Below are 9,170 nucleotides of genomic sequence, written 5' to 3' on the forward strand. Positions count from 1 at the left end.
CTAGCTGGTTCAGAGATACAGGGTACAGTAGATCCTAGCCGGGTCAGAGATACAGGGTACAGTAGATCCGAGCTGGTTCAGAGATACAGGGTAACCAGCTTTTGGTCGCTATTCATTTTTTTCAAGCATATATACGTTACTCTTTCTGATCTCTATTTTGAGTGTAAATTAATATAGACCACCCCTTTGTTGAGTCTGACCAATCATATGTGGCGATGGTGCAGTGTGATGTAGCTCCAATCAATCATCCTGCCAATCAAAACATGATATGGGCATGCCTGGTGTGGCCTTGTCACTCCGGATAGGGGGACTCCCTTTCAGAAGGGTCAGAGTGCACATCAATTCTCACAACTTACTTCTCAGTGTCCGTCGGTCACACACACACACACACACACACACACACACACACACACACACACACACACACACACACACACACACACACACACACACACCGTGTCAGTAGGCCTCCTGGGTGTGTCCCTGTGACCACGACATTAATCCTTTGTCCCCCCTGCAGACACTTGGGCTTGGCTAAAGTCCCAAGACCTCGGGTTCAACACTATTTGTTTTCCTTGAAACACTTCAGCTGCACTTGGAAATGGAACCAAAGAAATAGTGGCCAAATGTGCAAAACACGCGCACCTGGATATTACACTGCAGGCAGACTCACCTGGATATTACACTGCAGGCAGACTCACCTGGATATTACACTGCAGGCAGACTCACCTGGATATTACACTCCAGGCAGACTCACCTGGATATTACACTGCAGGCAGACTCACCTGGATATTACACTGCAGGCAGACTCACCTGGATATTACACTGCAGGCAGACTCACCTGGATATTACACTGCAGGCAGACTCACCTGGATATTACACTGCAGGCAGACTCACCTGGATATTACATTGCAGGCAGACTCACCTGGATATTACACTCCAGGCAGACTCACCTGGATATTACACTGCAGGCAGACTCACCTGGATATTACACTGCAGGCAGACTCACCTGGATATTACACTGCAGGCAGACTCACCTGGATATTACACTCCAGGCAGACTCACCTGGATATTACACTGCAGGCAGACTCACCTGGATATTACACTGCAGGCAGACTCACCTGGATATTACACTCCAGGCAGACTCACCTGGATATTACACTCCAGGCAGACTCACCTGGATATTACACTGCAGGCAGACTCACCTGGATATTACACTCCAGGCAGACTCACCTGGATATTACACTGCAGGCAGACTCACCTGGATATTACACTCCAGGCAGACTCACCTGGATATTACACTGCAGGCAGACTCACCTGGATATTACACTGCAGGCAGACTCACCTGGATATTACACTGCAGGCAGACTCACCTGGATATTACACTGCAGGCAGACTCACCTGGATATTACACTCCAGGCAGACTCACCTGGATATTACACTGCAGGCAGACTCACCTGGATATTACACTGCAGGCAGACTCACCTGGATATTACACTCCAGGCAGACTCAAAAAAGCGCTTGAAGTCAATTTTGAAAGTTCATTACTATTTTGAAACTGTACCCTCTAGGTGCTGCCTGAGAGGCCCAAACTAAGAGATATGTTGTCTCTCTTTTTCACGTAAGCTGCAGGAGATTCTCAATTGGGCATAAGGCCATCCTCTCCTCGACTCCTCCGTCCTCCTCTCCGCTATGACCCGGAAATCATTAAATGGTCGACTGATCGAGGAGAGTGTCATTTAGTCAGTAGGCGGATGAAGGAGTCTGCTCCCCTCCTCCATCGTCTTCTTCGGCAGAGGAGGAAGTGTTTCACATTCAGCTGTTGTTTTCTCAAAGCAGAAAAGCACACGTTTAAAAACACAAGACTCCTCCTCCATTCGCGTGTCATCAGGAAATGGACGTTTACAGGGTGGGACCACAAAATTAATGTGTAAAGTGATAAAAGGAAATGTAGCTATATTCTATAGATACTATATTTAATAGATACTGTATTCTATAGATACTATATTTAATAGATACTGTATTTTATAGATACTATATTTAATAGATACTGTATTCTATAGATACTATATTTAATAGATACTGTATTCTATCGATACTATATTTAATAGATACTGTATTCTATAGATACTTTATTTAATAGATACTGTATTTTATAGATACTATATTTAATAGATACTGTATTTTATAGATACTTTATTTTATAGATACTGTATTTTATAGATACTTTATTTTATAGATACTATATTTAATAGATACTGTATTTTATAGATACATTATTTAATAGATAGTGTATTTTATAGATACTATATTTAATAGATACTGTATTTTATAGATACTTTATTTAATAGATACTGTATTTTATAGATACTTTATAGATCTTTTTTATAGATAAAAGCTACATTTGGGATTCTCCCTGTATTCCAGGCTAGTAGGAAGTCAATAAATCAAATCAAATCAAATCAAATTGTATTTGTCACATACACATGGTTAGCAGATGTTAATGCGAGTGTAGCAAAATGCTTGTGCCTCTAGTTCCGACAATGCAGTAATAACCAACAAGTAATCTAACTAACAATTCCTAAACTACTGTCTTATACACAGTGTAAGGGGATAAAGAATATGTACATAAGGATATATGAATGAGTGATGGTACAGAGCAGCATAGGCAAGATACAGTAGATGGTATCGAGTACAGTATCAAGAATTTTAAGCAAAATCTGATTTATTTGAGTTTCTGAAACATAGTGTGCTTCCTTATTGCTCTTCATCCAGGGTGGGACATAGGCCCTCAACCATTAGAGGCGGTCTATGGCCACAGCTTGTGTTCTGTCCCTGTATCATGAATGACAGAAATCTTCTTCCCATTGTAAAGTGTAAGCTGCCACGTACACAGCTTTTCAAAAGAGAAACTATAAAGACAAAACAATCAGTTACAGAAGTACAGCTGGCTGTTGATTAGGCTCTTGTTATCGTTGATACCACACACACACACACACACACACACACACACACACACACACACACACACACACACACACACACACACACACACACACACACACACACACACAAACAGTTATCAGTGATACTAAATGCTGGTGACCTTGCTATACTATTTCTCATCGGGAACTTTCATCCATGCTGTGTCTCTAACCACACACACACACACACACACACACACACACACACACACACACACACACACACACACACACACACACACACACACACACACACAAACAGTTATCAGTGATACTAAATGCTGGTGACCTTGCTATACTATTTCTCATCGGGAACTTTCATCCATGCTGTGTCTCTAACCACACACACACACACACACACACACACACACACACACACACACACACACACACACACACACACACACACACACACACACACACACACAGAGAGAGAAATGCACACACACACAGAAACACACACACACAGAAAAACACACATGCTGTGTGTCTCCATCTACATTCTACCTCCCCACGATTTTAATTCTGTCACAAGCCATAATAACTCCCTCAGATAAGATCTTGGCGATAGATAATAATAATCTTCAAGAATCAATGGGTACAAATCATGAATTACAAAAATGTATGCAGCAACTGCAGATTTCTCCTTTAAAAACGTCTTAGGGCTGCAATCCCCTTAACGGGGTCGATATGACAACAGACAGTGAAAGGGCAGAGTGCCAAATACAAAACAACATAAATCTCATAATTAAAATTCCTCAAACATACATGTGTTTTATCTTGTTGTTAATCCCACCACAGTGTCCGATTTCAAATAGGCTTTACAGCGAAAGCACCACAAACGATTATGTTAGGTCACCACCAAGCCACAGAAAAACACAGCCATTTTTCCAGCCAAAGAGAGGAGTCACAAAAAGCACAAATAGAGATAAAAATGAATCACTAACCTTTGATGATCTTCATCAGATGACACTCATAGGACTTCATTGTACATAATACATGTATGTTTTGTTCGATAAAGTGCATATTTATATAAAAAAATGTCTGTATACATTGGCGTGTTACGTTCACTAGTTCACTAGTTCCAAAAACATCCGGTGATATTGCAGAGAGCCACATCGTTTTACAGAAATACTAATTATAAATGTAGATGAAAATACAACCTTAGACATGGAAATATAGATATACCTCTCCTTAATGCAACTGCTGTGTCAGATTTCAAAAATGTTTTACGGAAAAAGCAAACCATGCAATAATCTGACACGGCGCTCAGAAAAACAATATACGCCATGTTGGAGTCAACAGAAATCAGAAATTACATTATAAATATTCCCTTACCTTTGATGATCTTCATCAGAATGCACTCCCAGGAATCGCAGTTCCACAATAAATGCTTGATAGTTCGATAATGTCAGTAGAATCCTCATTCAAGTTTCTAAAGACGGTTGACATCTAGTGGAAGCCCTAGGAACTGCAAATTTTATCCATATCCCACTGTGTATTCAATAGGGGCTGGGTTGAAAATCAACCAACCTCAGATTTCCTACTTTCTGTTTGGATTTCTTCTCAGGTTTTTGCCTACCATATGAGTTCTGTTACACACACAGACATCATTCAAACAGTTTTAGAAACGTCAGAGTGTTTTCCATCCAATACTAATAATAATATGCATATATTAGCAACTGGGCCTGAGGAGCAGGCCGTTTACTCTGGGCACCTCTGGGCACCTTTCATCCATGCTACTCAATACTGCCCTACGACACCGGAGTCCTCTAGAGTTGTAGAAACAACACATGACGGACAGACAGCTAGTGAAATCAGTACTACCCCGGTGGCATAGTGGCTTAGGGCACTGCATCGCAGTGCTAACTGTGCCACCAGAGACTCTGGGTTCGAGCCCAGGCTCTGTCGCAGCCAGCTGCAACCGGAAGGTCCATGGGGCGACACACAATTGGCCTAGCGTCGTCCGGGTTAGGGAGGGCTTGGCCGGTAGGGATATCCAGTACTCCGGTCTGCCCAGTACTCTGGTCGGACCAGTACTCCGGTCGGCCCAGTACTCCGGTCGGACTTCCTCGTATAGAACGTGGACGTGTGGAGTTCCAAGAAGCAACAAACACAAAACAAACACAAAACAAACACAAAACAAACACAAAATAAGCAGTTGAAATGTATGAATCTGAATGAAAATAACTTCATTTGGTTTACAAATGTAAGATAATGATGAGGCGAATTTAGTAGGAAAATGAGCTATGAATAGTGTTTATACAAACATTCAAATGTAAAATGTTGGGCCGAGATAGTTCAATTTAATGAATGAATAAGATTGAATTAAAAACATGGCAATCTTGTTTTCATTGTTTAGATTAGATCTCCAAGCAGAATAATATAATATATAGCTCTTCTTCTCCTGAAGATAACATTATGCCGCGGCTGTACGATACAGCATAATTGAACTCTGATGACTACAATTTAACAGGATGATGAGTCATTAAATGGTTAACTAAAGTCCATGAATTGTGGCTAAATTGACTTTCATCCAAGGATCTGCTGATTTCCTGACCCGGGGTGTCAGCCCTCAAAATCCACTATTTTTTATGCTGAAAGGATGTGATTATCACCATTCAGACAGTTAAGTACCCCATTTTCATGGTGTTTTACATTGAAACATCTTATTTCCTCAACCTCTGCAGTCATCTAGAAGAATTCATAGTGTCCCCCCATGTTACCCCTCTCCTCCACTGAGAAAACAGGCTTTTTCTTCAAACACAGAAATTGACTTGTGGGATTGGACGTTGTGTATATAATGATAAGGGGTGATTTGTGCTGTTGAAGGGTGCAGTTAAAGAAGCATTAAAAAGGCTGTGTTCCCCCCCCAAAAAATCGAATCAAATCAAAAGTTATTGGTCACATACACATATATAGCAGATGTTATTGCTGGTGTAGCGTACCGCTAGCACCGTATTCCCTGTGTCGTCTACATGAGTCATTTTGCTGATGCTCTTATCCAGAGCGACTTACTGTTCCTGCGTTCATCTTAAGATAGCTAGGTAGGACAACCACATATCACAGTCATAGTAAGTAAATTTTTTCCTCACTAAAGTAGCTATCAGCAAAGTCATAGCTATTAAGGGGGAAATAGGCAAGTATGAGTGTTAGTCACTAAAGGCTTTTTTATTTGTGCTTTTTTTGGTGTGTGTGGGGGGGGGTCAAAAATAGTGCACTATGTAGGGAATAGGGTTCCTTTTGGGACGGGACCACAGAATAGACAGAGAGGTCTCAATGACGTCTGAAGAGGTTTTGTGAAGAGCCCATCACTTTAGACCAGATGTTGGAAGCTGATAAGAGACTGTTCCCCAAGGCATTATGGCAGTCTCCTTTATTCTGAGAGAGAGAGAGAGAGACTCTGTTCCCCAAGACACTATGGTAGCCTCCTTTATTCTGAGAGAGAGAGACTCTGTTCCCCAAGGCACTATAGCAGTCTCCTTTATTCTGAGAGAGAGAGAGAGAGAGAGAGAGACTCTGTTCCCCAAGGCACTATGGCAGTCTCCTTTATTCTGAGAGAGAGAGAGAGAGAGAGAGAGAGAGAGAGAGAGAGAGAGACTGTTCCCCAATGCACTTTGGAATTCTCCTTTATTCTGAGAGAGAGAGAGAGACTCTGTTCCCCAAGGCACTATGGCAGTCTCCTTTATTCTGAGAGAGAGAGAGAGAGACTCTGTTCCCCAAGGCACTATGGCAGTCTCCTTTATTCTGAGAGAGAGAGAGAGAGAGAGAGAGAGAGAGAGAGACTCTGTTCCCCAAGGCACTATGGCAGTCTCCTTTATTCTGAGAGAGAGAGAGAGAGAGAGAGAGAGAGAGACTGTTCCCCAATGCACTTTGGAAGTCTCCTTTATTCTGAGAGAGAGAGAGAGACTCTGTTCCCCAAGGCACTATGGCAGTCTCCTTTATTCTGAGAGAGAGAGAGAGAGACTCTGTTCCCCAAGGCACTATGGCAGTCTCCTTTATTCTGAGAGAGAGAGAGAGAGAGAGAGAGAGATAGAGAGAGAGAGAGAGACTTTGTTCCCCAAGGCACTATGGCAGTCTCCTTTATTCTGAGAGAGAGAGAGAGACTCTGTTCCCCAAGGCACTATGGCAGTCTCCTTTATTCTGAGAGAGAGAGAGAGAGAGAGAGAGAGAGAGAGAGAGAGAGAGAGAGAGAGAGAGAGAGAGAGAGAGAGAGAGAGAGAGAGAGAGAGAGACTGTTCCCCAAGGCACTATGGCATTCTCCTTTATTCTGAGAGAGAGAGAGAGAGAGAGAGAGAGAGAGAGAGAGAGAGAGAGAGAGAGACTCTGTTCCCCAAGGCACTATGGCCGACTCCTTTATTCTGAGAGAGAGAGAGACTCTGTTCCCCAAGGCACTATGGCAGTCTCCTTTATTCTGAGAGAGAGAGAGAGAGAGAGAGAGAGAGAGAGAGAGAGAGACTCTGTTCCCCAAGGCACTATGGCAGTCTCCTTTATTCTGAGAGAGAGAGAGAGAGAGAGAGAGAGAGAGAGAGAAACTCTGTTCCCCAAGGCACTTTGGCATTCTCCTTTATTCTGAGAGAGAGAGAGAGAGAGAGAGAGAGAGAGAGAGAGAGAGAGAGACTCTGTTCCCCAAGGCACTATGGCAGTCTCCTTTATTCTGAGAGAGAGAGAGAGAGACTCTCCCTATATAGGACACGGGGAACACAATACAGTGCCCTTAGGAAATGGAGGAATAACAAGAAAAACACTGGAAGTGACACAATAGAAGGATTTAGATGGATCTGTAGGCCTATAGAAGGAACAGATCTGATCAGGGAACACACACTGTACTGTGTACATTCACTCAAACTAATGTTAGTGTAATAATGCAATGACGAGACAGCCTACAGGGAGGAAGTGAGAACCCTGACAGAGTGGTGCCTGGAAAAGAGTCTCTCCCTCAACATCAACAAAACAAAGGAGCTGATCGTGGACTACAGGAGACAGCAGAGAGAGCACGCCCCCATCCACATCGATGGGGCAGCAGTGGATAAGGGTCAAAGTTCCTCGGTGTGCACATCAATGACGACCTGAAATGGTCCCTTCACACAGACCGTGTGGAGAAGAAGGCACATCAGTGTCTCTTCAACCTCAGGAGACTGAATAATTTTGGCTTGGCCCCCAAGACCCTCACGAACTTCTACAGATGCACCATTGAGAGCATCCTGATGGGCTGTATCACCGCCTGGTAGGGCAACTGCACCGTCCGCAACCCCAGGGCTCTCCAGAGGGGGGTGCGGTCAGCCCAGAAGCACACTGCCTGCCCTCCAGGCCATCTACAGCACCCGGTGTCACAGGAAGGCCAAGAAGACAATCAAGGACCTCAGCCACTGTAACATGGTGCGTACTGGCGGTAGAGAAGTCAGGCGCAGGAGAGAGAAAACTGATTCACAACGGTGTCGTTTAATCAACATAAAAACCACCGGACAACAGAACAATCAATGAATGGGTCAAACAAAACCCGGTATCCACCAGCACAACGTGCACAAGCACTACAAGAAACAATTACAGGCAAGGACATGGAGGGGAACAGAGGGTTAAATACACAACATGGAATTGATGGTATTGGAACCAGGTCTGATGGAAGACAAGACAAAATCAATGGAAAATGAAAGGTGTATCGTCGATGGCTAGAAGGCAGGTGACGTCGACCGCCGAACGCCGCCCGAACAAGGAGAGGGACCAACTTCGGCAGAAGTCGGGACAGCCACCCGAGCCACGGACTAGTCACCCCGCTACCATCTAGAAGGTAGAGACAGTACAGGTGCATCAAAGCTGGGAATAAGAGGCTGATGAACAGCTTCTATCTCCAGGCCATCAGACTGTTAAACAGTCTCCAGTAGCTGGGAATGAGAGGCTGATAAACAGCTTCTATCTCCAGGCCATCAGACTGTTAAACAGTCTCCAGTAGCTGGGAATGAGAGACTGATAAACAGCTTCTATCTCCAGGCCATCAGACTGTATAAGTCTCCACTAGCCGGCTACCACCCAGTACCCTGCCCTGAACTTTAGAGACTATTACTAGCCGGCTACCACCCGTACTCTACCCTGCACTTTAGAGACTGTTACTAGCCGGCTACCACCCGGTACTCAAACCTGAACCTTAGAGAGTGTTACTACACGGCTACCACCCAGTACCCTGCCCTG

This window comes from Oncorhynchus nerka, linkage group LG6 (assembly GCF_034236695.1).
Source record: "Oncorhynchus nerka isolate Pitt River linkage group LG6, Oner_Uvic_2.0, whole genome shotgun sequence".
Lineage (NCBI taxonomy): Eukaryota > Metazoa > Chordata > Actinopteri > Salmoniformes > Salmonidae > Oncorhynchus > Oncorhynchus nerka.